The 22326-nt window shown below is 44.1% G+C and overlaps 1 protein-coding gene across 1 annotated transcript in view; it reads right to left on the bottom strand.

The window, feature by feature from the left end:
* Positions 1–22326, bottom strand: part of TELO2 (telomere maintenance 2) — a 603857-nt gene that overhangs the window by 147929 nt on the left and 433602 nt on the right. The window lies entirely within an intron of this gene.

Genomic DNA, 22326 nt, shown 5'->3' with positions numbered 1-22326 from the left:
CATGCTACTTCTACAGAAAGGGCATCTGTGACAATGCACCTAGAATTGGGATTCACCTTTCTGTACACATATACATCCTCCATATATGACTGACACTAACTGAACAAACTTACATCAAACCCCAGTTAAATTACATGCCTCTAAACATAACATAAACCTATCCCCGGATCTAACTAATAATACTGGGTACCCTTGTATAGGTATGCTACCCATCTGGAAAATCCGGTTGGAGCATTGTCAGGGTAATAAGAGCTATATAAATGCCAATACAGTTCAAAAGGCTTACTTGCCAGTAGTTTCCCAGTTGTACTGCCCAGTCATAAAATGTTCGCTTTTGTTCTTAACAGAGTGGGCATTACTTTATCCAGATGTTAAATGTGAAGCTAAATATCGACTGATACAACCTTTCACCACACCCTCTGGGATAATGTAAAAATAATGCAATTTTTACAAGGTCAGTAATTCTCATTCTATTGAGTGAAGCCACAATTGTAATATGACAACTTAAAGCTGCCTTTATAGCATCCTGCGCATACCCCACTTTGTCTACCCCTCATGATCATTTTGTGTTCTTAATATTCTTCACTACTGTTAGATCTTTTACAACATTGCAACTGAGTCCGCAGAATCTTTGGCTTTGGGAATAGTATCTATACTGACTTGTGTTGTGATCTGAAACTTTCTCTGCTCCCATTATCTATCCAGCAATGAGTCTGCTTTTAAAAACATATAATTTACCCTATGCTTTTGGTGAAGCTGAAGAGCCTACCTTGGGTTATGGAACTATCTGTCATGTTTCTTTCAAAGCTACATCTAACTTGCTAATATTGCAAACTTGCAATATACGTCCTATTGTGTCTTATACAGAGGGTTCCTATCTATAATTAATACCATAAAAAGAGACCATCTCTAACACTACCACCAATGAGTTGCCTAAAATATCTGCTTTCACTCACATAACTTTGCAAAATGACATGACTTCGATCAATAATACGGTCTTTTCAGGATGCAACTCCTAACAAGCTTTTGCCCCCCTCGTACTCCACAGTGCAACAAAAAAGATTTGCTAAAAATAGACCTATACTGCCAGCCTTCACCAAGATTAATGTGGACGTAGGCCCATAATACCTACCCTTCCCCATTCTACCCCTTCCTCAGTTTTGTTTTACATTTATGTAACATTTCCTTTTAATACTCTTGTTTATAAAGTAGAAAATTAAATCCCAATAAAGTTCTTTTGCAGGAAAAAAGTGTTTCTTTAGGAGACGTGTTTAACTGTATCAGGCATACGTCTCTTGCAAGATCTTTAAAAAAACCAGAAAATGCTCAGATGCTTAGAGGAGGCATTAGGGCCCCTTACATTCAAGATATTACTCTTTAACATCCTTTCCAGATTAAATATGCGAGATTGTTATTTTAGCAAATCATTCCCTCCAAAAACCGGAGCAGCTGCTCTGTAATCTGGTGAATTGGCAGGTTTTAGCTAAATCCACTTAACCAATCCACCTTACATTCTCCTTCCTCCACTAAGTAGAACCCAGCCTGTTAAGTTGCTCTGATCTTAACCTAGAGAGCATAACCCTCTAGACATCAACTATCCACAACTTTGGTTGCCTAGCCCTACCATCATGAACTCTGTTTTTTTTCCAAAGGGGAAACAGCATGTTTACTGATGCGTGCTAATGACTGCATTGTATAGGCTAAGTCTTTACCACGCAAACATTAACCATGCATATACCTTTACCAAGAATGCCTTTACAACACAAATCAAAGTATATCGCAGGTAAGTATAAAGCCTTTTTTACTTCTCTCTCTCTCTCTCTTTATTTATTTATTCATATATAGATGGATATATATATTACCTCCTGGTGGTCGCCAGTAGGTAGTTATAATTAGGACCTAGTTTCCATCGGAAAAGCGTTTTTTCTTTCCCCCTTAACTTTGGCGCTGGTTGATGAATCTTCGCGAACTTTTCAAAACTAGTGGGGCGCTCCGGTCAGCTCCTGTCTTTAAATTTTTGGGGTGATTCGACAAGCGGGGGCCGAGAAAAAAGAGGGGTCCCAAAACGCGTTTTCCCCATGTTAATTTCCATAGGAAACTTTAGACAAAGCTACAGCCCGAACTGCTAAACGGAATTAAACCAGATTTGGCAAAAAGGTAGGTCTTTGTTCAGAAAGAGTAATTTTTGCTAAATGGTGTAAATCAGTTCAGTAGTTCCTGAGAATTTTTTTTTAAAAATGTTTCGATATCTGGGCGGAGCCTAAACCCCGAGCACAAGCTTGGCTCTAATTGGCTGCCAACACTTCAAAAAAGGAAGTGTTGGCAGCCATCTTGTGCTTCGAAGAGGGAGAAAGAAAAAGGTGAGAAAAAAAGATTAAACAACAAGAAAAGGGGGCAGGGTAAAAACACCACGACCCCCCAGACCTGGTCCGGCGGTCCCATAGGGACCCCCAGGCCCCAAAAAAGCATTTTTTATTTTCAGGCGCAAATCCGTCTGAAAAGTAAAAAAATGAAGTGGGGTTTCCCGTGCTTCGTTTTCAGTGCACCCGGGTGGGCCAAGTCCCGGCTGCAATTTATTTATGTAGTGGGGGCAGGCGCCCCTCCCGCAGCCCTGGGGACAAGCCACCTCCACGGGGCGTGCTTGTTATTAATGTATGGGGGTGCCTCCAAGGGCCCCCGAGCCCTGATGACCACCAACCCCTGGGGCTTGTATTTAAAAAAAAAAAAACCTGTGTAGGGGGGCTCGAGCCCTCCCACATGCCCAGGGGACCGCCACCTCCCTGGGGCACTAATAATGTAAATGCGGGGGTCCGTTATGGACCCACGAGCCCCGGGGACCACCACCTCTCTGGGGCTTTGCAATGGTAGGGAGGGGGTCGTGCGGCCCCCTCCTGGAGCCCGTGATGGCCCTGGAGACTGCCACCCCTCGGGGCTGGCTCCTGCAGTGTCCCGGGGTGCCCACCTCCGGAACACTGCTGTTTGCTATGGCAGGGTGGCACTCACTGTGATGTCACTGACCATGTCATGAATGATGTAATATGTCAGTACTGATAACTATTCAAAATAAATTTGTAATGGACAAAAAAGCCACTGGTCAATCTATGTCCGGTGTAATCAATATATATTTAATTGGAAAAGGCAACTTATTTAATGTTGGCCTCTTTCTCAAAGGAAACACCGCTAGTTTTCACAAGTGTTGTAGAAAAGTTGTTATTGAAAAAACGAATAAAGCACCACACTTTGTGTTTGAACATAAGAAAACACTATATACAAATTCAAAACATGATCTGCACTCAATTCATTCATTCAAACTGTTCAACGTTCACACCAACTTTCTTCAAACATCCTCTCTAGCATCCATACACATACTCATACACCCCTAGCGAAGTAGAAGTACTTGCAGATTTAAACAGTCTAGGGGGTCAACAACCAAACAATGCAATATTTTTCATAAATCAAGGCTTGGCTGTGCTCAATAACGTAAAGAAATTTGATATACAATTTCAATTAGCACATAGCCAGCCTCAGCTGTCATAACAGTGCATTTGTTAGGTAAACGAAAAACAGGTCTATGCGTTTCGAACACCTTTTGGATTTGGGGGGGGTCACCTCAGGACCAAAAACTGGAAAAGAAGAAAGAAAAGAGAAAACGTGTTTATCCATTCTGACTTAAAATCTCAAAAGTGTGCCACCTATACATGCCTGCCTCTTACCTATTTTGTATACAATTTCAATTAGCAAATAGCCAGCCTCAGCTGTCATAACAGTGCATTTGTTAGGTAAACGAAAAACAGGTCTACGCGTTTCGAACCCCTTTTGGATTTGGGGGAGGGGGTGGGGGGGGGGGGGGGGGTTCTCCTCAGGACCAAAAACTGGAAAAGAAGAAAGAAAAGAGAAAAGTGGGTGCGTCGGTCATGTGACCTGAAAATAACACTTTTAATTGGTGCAGAACACTTTTACTTTCATAATGATGAAATTCCTGGTCTTGTGACCTGAACATAACACTTCTCATTGGTTCAGGCCTTTTTTTTTCCAAATGATGAAAGACCCCACCTTTTTTCCTTATTCTGACTTTGTCCTTTGACTGAGGAAGACCTGATTGTACCTGTACCTTTTGGATCTATAGAATGGCTTCAGTAGCAGCAGCAGCTGGTGCATCTGCACCACCACCACCACCACCAAGAGGACCACCACAACAGTACATTGGTGGTCAAGAAGAGGAGGAGGAGGAGGAAGAGGAAGAGGAGGATGGGAGAAGATGGCTGCCTGAACAAAATACCCCATACAAGCCCAAGTCACACTTTGTATGGGAGTTTTTTTCACTCCCAGAGGGAAAAAAGAAAGTGAATGCGGCAAAGGTGACTTGCCTTATCTGTAAGGAACATCTCTCAAGGGGCATCCCAAACAAAAAGTATTCCTTTGGTAACAATACCATGATTCGACATATGATCCGTAAGCACCCTAACAACTATTCTCGTGCAGAACTCAGGGAACTGGCCAGTAACCCCCCCCAGTCATCAAGGACCACCTCCCAAAGAAACGAACCCACTTCATCGGGACCAGAAACATCAGAGATGATGCCTTGTATTCAGCAACGATTTGCTGATTTTAAAATGACTTGTACTGCATGTGGCAAGCTTATCGCCTATGGTGAAAAGAGCGTAAAGCTCATCGTCCTTGCAGGTGACAATCACAAGTGCAAACAAAATAGGTGATGGACAGAATGTGGATCAATGTCACACATTCACCCCAGTCCAAAGATCTGGGCCCAAATCCATCGTTTTTTTGCACTCCACACCACCCTGGGTTAGACAATGGCGATATGCAAATCAGCCCCATGGGAACAGTCCAGTCCGAACTACAAAAGCCATGTCCTTCCCAGAATGGAATCAAGCATCCGAGGACCGGACCGGTTTCGAGGTAACACCTCTCATCAGCCCGGCTAGCTTGACTCCAGTGGTGTGGAGTGCCTGGGACCCACGTCTGGGCATCCCCAGCGCACTTATGGCGGCAATTGCAAACAAAACAGGTGATGGACAGAATGTGGATCAATGTCACACATTCACCCCAGTCCAAAGATCTGGGCCCAAATCCATCGTTTTTTTGCACTCCACACCACCCTGGGTTAGACAATGGCAATATGCAAATCAGCTCTGACCCTGTGCCCCATGGGAACAGTCCAGTCCGAACTACAAAAGCCATGTCCTTCCCAGAACGGAATCAAGCATCCGAGGACCGGACCGGTTTCGAGGTAACACCTCTCATCAGCCCGGCTAGCTTGACTCCAGTGGTGTGGAGTGCCTGGGCCCCACGTCTGGGCATCCCCAGCGCACTTATGGCGGCAATTGCAAACAAAACAGGTGATGGACAGAATGTGGATCAATGTCACACATTCACCCCAGTCCAAAGATCTGGGCCCAAATCCATCGTTTTTTTGCACTCCACACCACCCTGGGTTAGACAATGGCGATATGCAAATCAGCTCTGACCCTGTGCCCCATGGGAACAGTCCAGTCCGAACTACAAAAGCCATGTCCTTCCAAGAACGGAATCAAGCATCCGAGGACCGGACCGGTTTCGAGGTAACACCTCTCATCAGCCCGGCTAGCTTGACTCCAGTGCTGTGGAGTGCCTGGGACCCACGTCTGGGCATCCCCAGCGCACTTATGGCGGCAATTGCAAACAAAACAGGTGATGGACAGAATGTGGATCAATGTCACACATTCACCCCAGTCCAAAGATCTGGGCCCAAATCCATCGTTTTTTTGCACTCCACACCACCCTGGGTTAGACAATGGCGATATGCAAATCAGCTCTGACCCTGTGCCCCATGGGAACAGTCCAGTCCGAACTACAAAAGCCATGTCCTTCCCAGAACGGAATCAAGCATCCGAGGACCGGACCGGTTTCGAGGTAACACCTCTCATCAGCCCGGCTAGCTTGACTCCAGTGGTGTGGAGTGCCTGGGACCCACGTCTGGGCATCCCCAGCGCACTTATGGCGGCAATTGCAAACAAAACAGGTGATGGACAGAATGTGGATCAATGTCACACATTCACCCCAGTCCAAAGATCTGGGCCCAAATCCATCGTTTTTTTGCACTCCACACCACCCTGGGTTAGACAATGGCGATATGCAAATCAGCTCTGACCCTGTGCCCCATGGGAACAGTCCAGTCCGAACTACAAAAGCCATGTCCTTCCCAGAACGGAATCAAGCATCCGAGGACCGGACCGGTTTCGAGGTAACACCTCTCATCAGCCCGGCTAGCTTGACTCCAGTGCTGTGGAGTGCCTGGGACCCACGTCTGGGCATCCCCAGCGCACTTATGGCGGCAATTGCAAACAAAACAGGTGATGGACAGAATGTGGATCAATGTCACACATTCACCCCAGTCCAAAGATCTGGGCCCAAATCATCGTTGTTTTGCACTCCACACCACCCTGGGTTAGACAATGGCGATATGCAAATCAGCTCTGACCCTGTGCCCCATGGGAACAGTGCAGTCCGAACTACAAAAGCCATGTCCTTCCCAGAACGGAATCAAGCATCCGAGGACCGGACCGGTTTCGAGGTAACACCTCTCATCAGCCCGGCTAGCTTGACTCCAGTGGTGTGGAGTGCCTGGGACCCACGTCTGGGCATCCCCAGCGCACTTATGGCGGCAATTGCAAACAAAACAGGTGATGGACAGAATGTGGATCAATGTCACACATTCACCCCAGTCCAAAGATCTGGGCCCAAATCATCGTTGTTTTGCACTCCACACCACCCTGGGTTAGACAATGGCGATATGCAAATCAGCTCTGACCCTGTGCCCCATGGGAACAGTGCAGTCCGAACTACAAAAGCCATGTCCTTCCCAGAACAGAATCAAGCATCCGAGGACCGGACCGGTTTCGAGGTAACACCTCTCATCAGCCCGGCTAGCTTGACTCCAGTGGTGTGGAGTGCCTGGGCCCCACGTCTGGGCATCCCCAGCGCACTTATGGCGGCAATTGCAAACAAAACAGGTGATGGACAGAATGTGGATCAATGTCACACATTCACCCCAGTCCAAAGATCTGGGCCCAAATCCATCGTTTTTTTGCACTCCACACCACCCTGGGTTAGACAATGGCGATATGCAAATCAGCTCTGACCCTGTGCCCCATGGGAACAGTCCAGTCCGAACTACAAAAGCCATGTCCTTCCAAGAACGGAATCAAGCATCCGAGGACCGGACCGGTTTCGAGGTAACAAGTGCCCCAAAAAGAAGTAATTTTTTTCTTTTTTTGTTTTTTGCTCCAGTTGAGCCAGTTTCAATTCCCTTTTTTTTGTTTCTCCTCCTAAAAAAATACTAAAAAAATATATAACTGTTTTGAAAAGCCAAAAAAAGTACAAAATGTTCAAAAAACATAAAAAAAATATAAAACAACAAAAAGAAGAAAAAAACCCAGTTATTTTCAGAACTACCTCCAATTTATAAAAAAAAGGCTTCATTTTTAAAAAACTGTCATTCTTTTTTCCTCATGGAACGCTCCCCAGTACGCTCCCCAGTCCGCTCCCCGGTGCGCGTACCGGGCGCTCCCCCCGCGCAAAACGAAAAAAAAAAAACATTTATTGCCCCGCGGGGCCCTTTTAAAGCCCCCACATCAAACCTAGGGGGTCAAGGAGGGTCTACCCTGCCCCCTTATGGTCATTTCCCCCTTTGTTTTGGCCACCTCTTGTGTCTCGATCCTACCGAGACACAAGATGGCGGACGCTCCGGACTGTTTCGAATGTTTACAGACACCCGAAAGCCAATCAGATTTCCGTGCGCACCTCGCGTGTCGCGCCCGGGGCGCTCCCCGGTGCGCGTACCGGGGCGCTGCCATAGATATATATATATTTTTTAACCTAAATTACTGAAAATCCACTGGAGCACATATCTTGAGACATAGCAAAGGCACATCGGGCTACCAGTCCCTACAATTTTGCCAAATTTGGTGGAAATCCATTCAGCCGTTCGGGCTAAAAGTGAAATCGACCGCCCTATGGAAATTAACATGGGGAAAACGCGTTTTGGGACCCCCCTTTTATCTCGGCCCCCGCTTGACGAATCCCCCCCAAACTTTCAGGGAAGGACCAGAACGCCGCGAGGCCATTTTGAGGACATTTTCAGTCAGTTTCGTCAACCGGTGCCAAAGTTATTCCAAATAGAATTTTGAGATTTAACATTGAAAAAAATCCTAACTATAACTACCTACTGCCGACCGCCAGTAGGTAATATATATATTATGTGACCAAGAGCCCGTGAGCTCGAAACGCGTCGTTTGTTTATGCCCAAATAAACATATATATATATATATATATATATATATATATATATATATATATATATATATATATATATATATATATATATATATATATATATATATATATATATATATATATATATATATATATATATATATATATATATATATATATATATATATATATATATATATATATATATATATATATATATATATATATATATATATATATATATATATATATATATATATATATATATATATATATATATATATATATATATATATATATATATATATATATATATATATATATATATATATATATATATATATATATATATGCTCTACCCCTCCCGGGTGGGAAATAAGACTGCACACACGGGAATCTTCAATACAAAGCAACTTTTTACTCGCACAGACGCGTTTCGGAAGCCACGCTTCCTTCCTCAATGTTGTTACATCGCAACGCGCACCAGAGCGCCATTTTATTTCAAATGCACACATGGGTTTAGATGTCGGACATAGAGAGAGGACTGATGCGTGAGCGCCAAGTTGCTAGTACATGTCATTAAACAATAACATAGCAGTAAATAAACATTCTCCACATGATTTCTATGGCAGTATTTAGAATAGGAGCGAACCTTGAAAATTAAAAAGTTACTCACTATGGGATATAGCCGTGGATCGGCATAGAACCTCTCAATTGACTTTACAAAGGGGCATGGAATAAGATCTCGATCTCACGCGTCAGTCCTCTCTCTATGTCCGACATCTAAACCCATGTGTGCATTTGAAATAAAATGGCGCTCTGGCGCGCGTTGCGATGTAACATTGAGGAAGGAAGCGTGGCTTCCGAAACGCGTCTGTGCGAGTAAAAAGTTGCTTTGAATTGAAGATTCCCGTGTGTGCAGTCTTATTTCCCACCCGGGACCGGGAGGGGTAGAGCTTTTGTATTGGAAAGCGCGAGGCTCCGACGCGCTTGGACTGCACCCGCCGTAAAGAGTGCCACGTACCTTGGAGCAGCGAGCAAGGATATATATATATATATATATATATATATATAGATATATATATATATATATATATATATATATATACAGGGCTCGACAAATCCACTCGCCCGCTCGCATTTGCGAGGGAGAATGGATGAGGACGAGCTATTTTTAGGTCCTACTCGCCCTTTCTGGCGAGTAGGAAGTCAAACTAACTTTTGTCCTCTGTCTTTGAAAACAGAGCAAAAGTGACAAGATAACATGATAACATGATTTAAAGGCATTTTTATTGCTCATTAAGGGAATGAGCAATAAAGATGCCTTTAAATCTTGTTAACTTGTCACTTTTGCTCCGTTTTCAGAGACGGAGGTCAAGTGGGTTGCAGTCAGGTCGAGGGGATTTTCCATGGTACTAGACCAGCAGGACTAGTGCCATTTTTCGGATTTGTCGAGCCCTGATATATATATATATATATATGTGTGTGTGTGTGTGTGTGTGTGTGTGTGTGTGTTTTACACTTTGTTAAAAACATCCAGTATTCGCAGTGTGTCCTTGGCAATGGCACTCATAGACTAATACAGGCACTACCTGAGCAATCATCAAGGATGTCCTTTCTCCACCACTCTGCAAACGCGCCTCCTGGCATAGTACTAGTTGGGGGATGAAGTCCCCATGGATATTGAGGGTATTTGGGTGCCAACTATCCCTCCTGTTATCTCCAGCAAGTCCCACACAGTCAGTTTGCTAAGAGGTCTTTGGAGGCTATGCCCCTTTTCTGCACCACTCTGCAAATGAGTCTCCTGGCACACGACCGGTTGGGGAATAAAGTTCTCTTGGATGCTAAAGGACCTTGGGGACCTAGAAGCCCTCCTGGTATTTTCTGTAAGTCCTGCACAGAAGGATTCCTGAGAGCTGGTCAGAAACCCTGCGCCCTTTCCACACCATTCTGCAAGCACCTTTCTATTTTAAATTCACTGAAAAAAACAAAGGTTACAGGCAAGTTATGGTTAGGAACTAGCATTTAAAAAACCTTAGAAATTCACTGAGAAAACAAAGAGTTCAGGGCTGTTATAGTTAAGAAACATAATTATAAACCTTAGATATTCACAAAAGAAACAAAGGTTACAGGGACGTTATACTTAGGCTCAGATTTCACTCATACAAAACCAGTGAAATTCAGCAGTTATAGTTAGCTGAGCTAACTATAACTCGCGCCCCGATGAACTGCTTATGAACTCATTCATTAAATCATTCATGACATGGTCAGTGACATCACTGATGACATCTCAATGACATCACTGATGACATAATCCGGTGACTGTTTCTAAAAGGTTTATGAGTGTTAAATATATATATATATATATATGCACCAAGGTGTGTTAATAAATCAGTGGGTGTATGAGTGCTTGTATGGATGATTTAGTAGATGTGTGACTGACTGTATAAGTGAGTGTATATAGGTGTCTCTGTGAATATATAGGTGAATGACTAATTAGTGTGAATGTCTGCATCAGTCTGTCAGTTGGTGTGTAAGTGGTTACATTGGTTGGTAAGTAGGTACACGAGTTTCTGTATGGGTTATTGATTGGTTGTCTTGGTACCTGTATGGGTGTATGAGTGTCTGTGTGGGTGAGTGAGGGTGTGTGTGACTGATAACCTATGCCCCAGCAATGCACTGCTTATGACCTCACATATTACATCACTCATGACATGGTCAGTGACATAATTGATTACATCACTGATGACATCGCAAATTACATCACTCATGACATAATTCAGTAAGTCTAAGGGTGATGCTATTTTTAATATATGCCATCTGCTTAACTCTAAGACTGTCTGAATCTGTATGTGAGATATGAGTAGCTCTGTGAGTGGTTGTAAAGAGGTGTGAGTGGATGTCTTAGTGGCTGTATGAGTATGTGAGTGGCTGTATGGATGTGTTGGTGAGTATGTGAGTAGCTGTATGGGTGAGTCAGTGGCTGTGTCAGTGGCTGCATAGGTAGCTATATGGGTGTGTGAATACGTGTGTAGGTGAGTGTATGGGTGACTATGTGTGTGAGTGGCTTTAAGGGCAAGTGAGTGTGTGCATGACTGGCTCTATGGGTGACCGTGAGAGAGGGTCTATGGGAGAGTATGTGGTTGTCTCAGTTACTGTTTAGATGACTGAGTACATGTGTTAGTATCTGTATGAGTAAGTGATTGGGTGTGTGAGTATCAGTATGGGTGAGTGACTGGTTGTGTGAATGTGATTGAGTGGGAATGTGAGTAGTTCTATGCATGAGTGAGTGGGCGGGTGTCCAAGTATTTGTATGGGTTTGTGAATGGGTATGTCAGTGGTTGTATGGGACTGGAAGTGGATGTATGAGAAATTGTATTGGGTGTGAGTGCTTCTGTGGATGATGTCATCAGTGATGTCACAGGTCATTTCATGAGTGATTTAATATGGGTAGTCACAAGCAGTGCATTGCGGGCGTAAGTTATAGTTAGTTTAGTTTCACTGGTTGTGTACAAGTGAAATGTGAGCGTAACTATAAGGTCCCTGTAACCTTTGTTTTTTTCAGTCAATTTCTAAGGTTTTTCGAATTCTATAATTGTAACCTGTAATGTTTCACAGTGACTTGTAGTTCTGTTTTAAAATAAATAAATAATACTAAAAGTTCCAGAGTTCAAAGAAAAACATTCTTTCTGAGCAGCACATCACGTATAGACATGTAAAACGTACATCTTCTAATACATTGTTAAGTAAAACTTAAACATTTAGCAAGCAGTTCTGTTCCTGGCAATTACAGCATGCAGTAAAACAGCATATGTGTAATATTAAATTCCTGGGCAACACATGAACTAACTTGTCACTCAGCTACTCTACACTTCACACAAACTCTAGCATTCTCAGAAAGTGTCTTACTTATTGATAAATGTATAAAAGCATTCATAATACCGTTCGTTCGATAACTTTATTTCGGCCTCAAAGGACCATAAAAGCGCATAGAAATATGTACAACACAAATATTAGGACAATAAATATAAAATGCTTCTAAAATACATTAAGTGTACAGTAGAATCGATACATAGTAAAATAAGATTAAACTATATTTCATTATCGAACTTACATTTGATTGTGGCAGGAGTACATACTAGGCGCTAGTCAATTTCCTACGCCGATGCCACATTGCATTCAGGAAGTGCGACACAGCAAAGACAATAAGGGGGTGGGTGTCGTATTTTAGGACTCTCATTGCACGTGAGCACTGGTGAAATCCCAGGTTTCTGCAAATAGGGATTAGCCACTACTTGCGTGCTCCCCGATACCCTGGGCAAAAGAAAAAGACATGTATGTCATTTTCCAAGGAATATCCACACACGGGGCATTCTTTCTGGTTGCTTTTGTCCCATTTACTAGAGAAAACTCTAAGAGGCAACGTGCCCGATCTAAATTGCATATAGAGTTTTCTTGCTGGTGCAGGGAATACCACGTCCAAGAATTCTTCCCTTTTATATTCTGCCTTAACCTCAAGGAACTCTGTGGTCAGTCTTCCCAGTCCAGAGCTCGTCTGAAGGGTGGCTAAATTGAAGTTCTTATAATGTCATATGACCTCAGCCTTGGTGATCTCCGGGCAAGCAACATCTGGGGTCTCCCAAAGCTCAGGTAAGCCTATCCTACTACTAATGTACTTTACGTAAGACTGCCACCTAATGTTCTTGCCTCTCAAGGCATCCCATATATCCCTGAATTCATTTCTATAGGAAACAAGTTCCGGGACGGCCACAATCTTTTCCAAAATGTTAGGGGGCGTGATGACATAACCTCTTCAATAGGGGGCAGACGCAGTGGGACGAGTGGAGTGCTCACAGGGGGGCCCAATATGTTCCTTAGAAAGGTGTGTTCAACCTTCGCCAAACTTGGGGAGTTTTGATGCCCACAGAGTTCGTCCCCATAAAGGGCTGCTGCTCTGGCCTGCACACTATACATTTCTATGACTGGGGCTGCCGGTTTGAACTCAAACTCTCTGTGGAGCTTCTGCATCCCCCCACCACTCTTGTTAGTTTAAGAGTAGCTTTGGCCAACTGCGGATCCCACTGGAAGTGTTCACCCAGGGTAATGCCCAAATATTCAAAGGTTTTGACTCTCTCTATAGGAGTTCCTCCCAATAGCGGGTTCGGGCGTGTCTGCCTCGGGGGATTGAAGATCATAAACTTGGTTTTGTCCAGGTTTATCTCCAATCCCCACGAGACACAAAAGTCCTCGAAGCCATCCAGGATGCGCTGGATGCCCGTCGATGTCTTGGACAACAGCAAAGTGTCGTCCGCGAACATCAAAGCGGGCACCCGGCCCGTGACCGGCCTCGGGCGTCTATGTTTCTGATCCCAAGCAGGTGATCTACCAGGCCGTTGATGTTCAGGCAAAAAAGGGTAGGCGCCAGTACACAGCCCTGGTGGACCCCCTGCCTGACCGGAAAACGTGGAGACAGTTCACCCTGCCTTCCGCACCTCACCTGGGCGAAGTTATCGGTGTGGAGCCTAACTAGAACATTGAGGACGTAACCTGGTAAACCCAACTCATGTAACACCTTCCAAGGTTTAGCTCTGGGCACCAGGTCAAATGCTGACCGCAGGTCTATATAGATCATGTAGCGGCTGCCACACTCTACAGTCACTGTTCTCCAGTATAGAACCTGGAGTCTAAATAACTGGTCCACAGTTGATGTTCCCTGCATTAAACCAGCCTGGTAGGTAGACAAGACCTCATGTTCCTCCATCCATGTCTGTATTCTGCCCAGGATGATGCGTCCCAACAGTTTTTGGGTGACGTCTATAAGACTGATTGACCTATAGTTGGACGGTTTCAAAGGGCATGCTTTTTTGTAAATAGGGACGATTTCGGCACCCCGCCATAAGTCCGGAGGATCCATGCCTTTAAGAATGGCATTATATAAAACACAACGATAGGGGGCCCATATGTTCGGCTCTGAGCGGTACAGGTCACCCGGTAGCTTGTCCAAGCCAGAGACTTTATTTGGGGACACGTTCAGAATGGCAGACTCAACCTCCGCAGGTGTGATCTCCCAGGCCCCCTCCAGTCGACACTCGTGGGGGTGGAATGGGAGAGGGGTATCTAGTTCATCATTGCTCGGGAGGGAGTACAACCCCCTAAAGTGTATTTCCCAAGCTGAAGTAGCTATATTGGGTTCATTCGTCAGTTTTCCTTCCTTGCTCCCACAACTAACATTTGACCAAAAAGATTTAGAGTCTTTGGCCTTGAGTGCAGTTCTTAAGCCTTCCCAATTCACAATACCACTCATAGATTCAAAATGTTCCTATATACTTCATACTCAATTTTATGTACCTCACATACACATACCTTTTCAAAAATATGTGTTCTCAAAATACAAAGTACTTCACATACTTGAAAACTGAGTTCGTTGGTGATATTTTGTTTTTGCTCTTATTAGATAGATTCATCACTCTCAGGAAATATGAAAACTAAGCATAAGAATGGCACACCACTCTCTTACAAAGCAACCATTAATGGCAACCTATTCAGCTTTGTACTCTCCGATTGTGCGGAAAGGAGCACATTTAATTTTTAGTTTCATAACTCCACTTCAGAAAGGTTAGTATTTGTTCACTCTTATATACACTTTTATAAAGAAGCCCAATATGGTTGGGTATTTGTGCATATTCTGGACTTATTCACAATCATCACAACAAATTTGCAAAAAAAATCACAGGAGTGTAAACACATATTTAGCATGCTAATGTTAGCACTTTAAAAATACAGTACACTTTATTAGCAACAATCAGTCTCACCTCTAATATCTAAAAACAGACAACTCTCTCTTTAACATCCTTCCCCAAATACACTCTTAGCACAGACTCCATAGTAACCCACTAGAGCCAATAGGTCAAAAACTCATAGCACATTCTAGAAGGACCATACTAGTTACCAAATGAGCTCCAGCAGGTGTGGTTGACTGGACAGAATAAAAAGTATATCCAAATCTGCATCACACTTTTACTTTTTTAGTAGAGCCAATAAGACATCTACTGACATATCGTCTAAAGACATTACCTAATTTTAATAACCTGCATATTTACAGCAACCAATCAAATTCTCTTTTTTTAAAAATCTGCACATGGCATCCATTTTAACTGCCTTTCATTTTGAAAACTGTCTTATTAAGCTCCAGCCTTCTCCTGTCTGCTACTGCTGCTTCATTTTAAAATGGTTAGAGTGTGGATTGTGGGCCACAAATATATTTTTGGGCCAGAGAATCTGCTAGAAAGAGTGGTATTGACAGGGGCTTGGGTTTGCCTAAAGTGGACATTACTTGGAATGGTCAGAGAGGGATGAAGTGGCATCAATTACTGTCTTTGGTTACACGCATAGTGGATTACCATCCCCCTGACCTCATGATTGTGTACTTTAGTGGCAATGACCTAGGCACACTGACTGGGGTAGGACTGGAAATCATAATGAAGGATTCCATTGCAGAATTATTGACACTTTTCCCTCACACTGTCCTGGTGTGCTCGAACATATGCCAAAGACCGAAATAGAGGTTTCAGATCAATTGGGGAAAGTCATGCCTCTTCCCTTTAACTGACTCAGTGGTACGCTTTCCTTTAGACTACCCGTTAGAGTGGTGTAAGGATGAGCTCCGTTATTTAGGGATTCGGATTAGTAGAAATAAGGAAGAACTCATGAGGCTCAATTATGGGGTGGTTATCACTCGTATAACAGACAAGGTTAATCAACGGATAAGGCTCCCGCTGTCTATGGCAGGAAGGGCGTCATTGATTAAGATGGTGCTCCTACCCAGTTACTATATCTATTCCTGAATATTCCCTTTTTTACGGGAAGACCATTTTTTAAGATGCTTAGATCGGAGTTGATTCGGTTGATGTGGGGGGGCAAGCAAGCTAGACTACAGTGGGCTATATTGACTAGGCCTTACTCGACCGGGGGTTTTGATATACCAGATTTCGAACAGTATTACGTCTGCGCCCAGGCACATTATTTATACTTTTGGATTCATCAACCTAAATATATGCCACAGCTGACAGCAGAGCATTGGTTAGCACACCCTATACCGATAGAGGACGCTATCTATACACCAGTGCCGGCCCAGGAACGCACTCGGACCACTGTGAATGCCACGATCACGGCATGGCAGCGGATTGCACGTCGATTTGAGATCCATATACCTTACTCACCACTTTTACCATTGGTATATCATCCAGACATGCCCCTTCTACAAGAAGTGCTCTTTCATAAACTACGAGACCGCCTATCCCTTAAAACTTGGGGGGATCTGTTTTAGACTGGAAAGTTTCGGAAGTCGGATACCCTGTTGCGGGGAGCACAAGGCACTCCAATGGATATGTTCTTGTATATCCGCCTTCGGCAGGGTGTCAGATCCTTACATAAAGATTTTCCGGGCGAGCCCCCGACTCTTCCGCCACTACAGACACTCCTCCTGCAACCTGCGGTGAGGCGACTAGTCTCTTTGCTTTATCGCACAATGCGCACTCAGCACACTGCCGGGACCACACCATCTCACTCCAAATGGGAAGAGGAGTTAGGGCGACCCATAACGGAGGAGCAATGGGAATACTGCTGCTCGCAAACTGAAATAATCTCGGCCAGCAGTAGATTGAGGATAATACACTACAAATATCTTCATAGGCTGTACCACACCCCAGTTAGCATGCACAGGCGGGGCCTCAGGGAGACTGATAGATGTGATAGATGTAAGGCACCACAGGCGGATTTTTTACACTTGGCATGGAACTGTCCGGCAGTGCATGATTACTGGGGCCAGGTTTTTACAGCATTGAATCACATGACTACTGTACACATAGAAGCCTCACCATTGGTGGCTCTACTGAGCTATTTGAAGCATGTCCCACTGGCCTACCGACGATATACGGCACTGGCACTGTTGATGGCTTAAAGACGAATAGCTTGCAGATGAAGTAGAGGAAGGGCCCCTAAATTTAAAGAGTGGCTTAATGATATGATATTCTGCCAGGAACAATTTGCACTATGCGCTGAACTCTTACCTATGGTATCTAGACCCAGAGATATATGGTCACCATGACTATCTTACTTGCAGGGATATGCTCAGGGTGAGGAACAGTAGAACTTTAAATATGTACATTGTTAACTGTCCACTATATTTATATCCACCCACGGGCTAGGGGTCCATGGCAATGATCTACTGGCAGATAATGCGGTGCGACTTGACTGAGATACCTGAGATACCCTTTTACACGCACTCTCTTAACATTGACCTTATATGAACTGAACTTTCGTCCCTTGCATAGTGAAATGTATGTTGAGCTTGGGACGAACTGTGGACTACTCATTGAGAAAAGTATACAATGATGTATGATGCCTTACGACATTTGTTGCCTGTCATTGCTGCCAGGGTTTATTGTTTGATACAGACAATGTTGTTATTTATGTTTCTCATTGTTACGCGGCCGGCCCGATGTGGTTGTAGGCGGCTTGCTGTGTCCACATCACCTTTGCTGTCCTCATTATTTGACTATTCTGCTTGAGAAATACTAGTGCTGCCGGCCACGAATTGGTTGTAGGCACGACGCTGTGTAACCGTATGACCTACCAATAAAGGTTTTTTGAAATTTTTTTTTAAAAAAAAGACCAAAATAAAAGTTGTCCAATCAATTCTGGCCGTAGATTGACAAAGCCGGAATACATGTTAATAAAACAGTTTCTGCATTCCTCAGAGACCATACCATGGGCTCTATCTACAACAAAAATCTGTGTTTTGACATTCATGGAACCTATAGAAGTGATGAAAGGAAATTCACTTCACAGACTAAGCCATCAGCGTGTTTCTCAGCAAACTGAAACTCTACGTCTGGTCTTATGTGGGGCTGTCACATGCACAAAATGAACACAAAGGCTCTTCTCAGAGCCACCCTATTGCCCAAACTGTTGTACATTTTCTTTATAAATATCTTTCTTTTCAATTTTTTGATATATTCGCAATGTCGCAATATTTGCGAATACATCGCAAAACACAAGCAGACGTTCCATAGCCACCAGCACATTCAAAATCTATAACTATATAATTGATTCTAAGCATCATACTAGATACATCACTATATAAATAACTATAAAAAAGTATGAGTCTCTGAGTGTGTCTGTGAATACATGTATGAGAGTTTGAGTTGTTCTGTCAGTAAGTGCATAACTGTCTCAGAAGCTGTCAGAGGGTGTGTGAGAGTTTCACTGGGCCTATGAGACCGTATGTGAGCCTCTGAATGCGTTTGAGAGTAAGCGCATGAGACTCTGAGTGGGGGCAAGAGTCTCTGAGTGGGTCTGTGAATGGGTGTGCAAGTTTCTCACTGGGTTTCTGAGTAGGTGCATGAGTTTCTGAGTGGGTCTGTGATTGGGTGAAAGAGTCTCTGACGGGGTCTGTGAGTGGGTGCATCATTCTCTGAGTCATTGTCTGATTGGGTTTACATTTATCAGGAGCAGTATAGCATCCGTGTCATTTTCTAGGATAGCAGCGTCATCTAAAACCGCTTGAGCTGCTGCTGCAGCTAATTCTTCGTCAGTAACCATTAGTTTTACTGATTGAAGAGTTTGCAGAACAAGTTTCAAGGAAACAAAGATTAGGTGCACAATATTTTGGAACACTGTATCCTTCAACGTTGTACAAACCAAAAACTAATACATAGGTTTCAAAGCTTTATTCGAGCAATATACTCATAAAAGCACAACATACATTTAAAAAATACATTAAAAAAATACAAGACATAAAATTAACCATCTTATACATTCAATAGTAAAAACCGTTGTGCAAGCTTTGACAAGAAGGAAATAAAAACAGTTAAAAACACATTTACTCAAAAATCAATGTACATTAGAGGAGATAGCCCTCCGTCTGATGGACCATGCCCACCCCAGGCATTTTGCTGTCCTCAAAACAATTGGCAAATCAGTGGAAGTACAAATAATTCTTAGCGCCTCAACACCACTTGATATCCCTAAGTTCCTACAAACGGGAACTAGCCATACTCTTCGAGGGGTTGCGTATGCCTCACAAAGGAATAAGAAGTGGCCTATGCTTTCCTTGGCTGCACCACACACTGGGCAGCACGAGTTGGTCGTACTCATCCACCTGCCCGTCAAAGATCTCAGGGGGAGGGAACCAGCTCTTAGCTGAAATATTAGCTTCCTGTCTCCTGGGACGGTGATACTGTCCCAGTAAAGTTCTAATAATGGACACTGTTTAATTTCCAAGCAGCGCCCCCCATCGTGTCAGATCTCGTTCTGCTCCAGAGTCTGCCATCTACCCTATCCCAATATAAACTTTTGATGGTATTTTTGCTAGGAAAAACTTCCCCAGAGGGATTATCCCAAAGTTTGGAGAGGCCGAGTTCTCCTAAAGCAGCCCTGAGGTGTTTGAGCCATGTTATTTTATGGAAAACATCTGCTTTAATTATTGCAAGGAATCCATCGGCATAGTGCCGTATCTCTGGGGTGGTCCAGAGGCGTCGCCAATAGAGGATTGGACGCAATCTTACTCGGTCACTGACTGATCTTCTCCCCAGATCAAGACCAAGCGGGATTAGTGGGGTACTCTGGGGAAGTCCCGTTATACCCCTAACAAACCTATTCTCTGATGTCTGCAAGGGTAGAACCTTGTCAAAGCCCCATAGTTCCGCCCCGTACAGGGCAGACCCAATGACCTTGGCGTCATAGACTGCCAGGACTGCTTTGATAGGTTTAGATTTTGATTTTTTGTGTTCAACCCTTAATGCTCCCGCGACATGTTGGTGTTTCAGGACCGCTTTTCTATATGATAGGACCACTTTAAATTGTTAGTGATCTGGACCCCGAGGTAAGTAAATACATTAACCACCTCTAACTTGCAGTTATTCAAAAGTATTTTTGGGCGAGCTCTACGCCTAGGCGAGAAAGTCATCAGCTTGGTCTTGCCCACATTCACTTCCAAGCCGTGTTCCCCGCAAAAGTGGTCAAAGATATGTAAGGCACGCTGCAGGCCACCCGGTGTTTTGGACAAGATCAATGTGTCGTCGGCGAACATCAGGATCGGGACCCTGATGCCCGCCAACGAAGGTGCATCAACACAAGCATCCAACATCCGAGCCACAATTCCGTTAATAAATAACGAAAAGAGCAAGGGTGCCATTGCACATCCCTGGCGAACACCACGCTCGACGGGAAAGTCGGCGGTAGATTCACCGTTCGTGCCCCACTGAACCCTGGCAAAATTAGCCTCGTGCAGCCTCATAATTAGGGTAAGTAACTCGACTGGGAGACCAATTTCACTCAGGACTGCCCAAAGCTTTCCCCTTGGGACCAGGTCGAAGGCAGCCCGCAAGTCGACATACAGACTGCCTTCGCCAAGCACCACCGTCCCCCATTGAAGTAAGGTAAACCGAAACACCTGGTCAACCGTACTTGTGGCCCGCCTAAAACCGGCCTGGTAAGGAGACAATGCACTATTCTCTTCAACCCAATCCATTAGCTTATTTACCACCATTCTCCCTACCACTTTCTGAATGGTGGCAATCAAGCTTATTGGCCTATAGTTAGCCGGGAGGGACCTATCCCCCTTTTTGTAAATGGGTATAATAATCGCCCTCTTCCATACTTCTGGGACTTCAGCTCCTTTTGCAATAGAATTTCCCAGGAGGGAAACATACTTGGCCCATCGACCCATATCATTTTTAAAGACATCAGAGGGTATCCCGTCAAGACCCGGGGCCCTTCCCCCTTGGGCAGCACATATTGCAGTCTCAGTTTCTTTAAAAGAAAACAGATTTCCAGTTGCAAAAACCACTGGAATCGTTTTCACAAACCCAACCTCCTTGGACTCTGCATATTGAGGTTTAAAGTATTCCACCCAGGCACCCTCAGCGACGTTGTTATCGGGCTTGTTCGGAGTTCCACCTCTACCCCACTTTAATAATCTCCAAAACAACCTGGAGTCCTTGACCCCTGACGCTTCCTTTAACTCTGCCCAATACTCTTCATCCCATGTTTTTTTCGCTAGTAATATACTAGCCTTGTAGTGCTTCCTAGCCTTGCCAATAGCTTCCCTATCCCTATTCCTAATAGCGCTACCTAAGGCTAACCTGGCTTCCCTGCACTGGTGGTTAAACCACCTAGCTAGTTTAGGTGATTGTTTCATGTTTTTCTTACGTGCTCTCATGAAATGTGGTCTTATGTGGGAGAAGAGCTTATTATGTATATCCGTTATTTCCCTAGACCCTGGGTTGACGGAATTTTCAGACTCGATTGCAGCATCCAACTCGGAACTTATAAAGTCCATTGAATCCGCATTCGCCAAGACACTTGGCCAATTACATAGGATTTTTCGTCCTACTCAGTTTTGGCGGATATTATCCTTTCACCCACTCCAGACGTCTTTTGGAGTTTTTACAGGAGAAAAGGGGTCTGGGTGAAAAGCACCACTGAGTTACTCTAGTATCAAGCGTTAAATTATCGCCTTACCAAACGTTGGGCGCCATGTAGTGTAGTTCCTATATTCCCAATAGGCACTGCGCATTGGAATAATATATCCTGCAGCTTAGACGTAGGACTTAAGTCGACTAGGTCTCTACCGAATATATTAGACTTAATTGTGAGGGCCAGCTAGCTCAGAGGTCACTAGAAACTTTCTCGAAAGTACAAGAAGGAATTAGTCTCTGACAACCATATAACATGACAACTTTGTTTCCCTAGAATGAAACGCATCTCTAGAGTCGCAGAAACAAAAGATGGCTATTTCACTCAGTCAGAGGTGCATGCTTCGTTTCACCAGAGTTGCTCAGAAATAGAGAGACTCCGTACCTTGGTTTTAGAATGATAGAGGTCTTGTATCTCTCTCTCAGGACTCGATCTCCCAGCAACCCGCAAGGGCAGCCTGGAAACACCGGAGCTGGATTTCTCGGCAAGAGAAAAGACAGCGTCTTCTCAGTGCGTCCGTTGGAGGGTCGGCTTCCTTCGGCACTTCCAGCAGCAGGGCGTCGGGCAAGTACT

This window comes from Lissotriton vulgaris, chromosome 10 (genome assembly GCF_964263255.1).
Source record: "Lissotriton vulgaris chromosome 10, aLisVul1.2, whole genome shotgun sequence".
NCBI classification, from domain to species: Eukaryota; Metazoa; Chordata; class Amphibia; order Caudata; family Salamandridae; genus Lissotriton; species Lissotriton vulgaris.
This window is presented reverse-complemented; position numbering and strand designations above follow the sequence as displayed.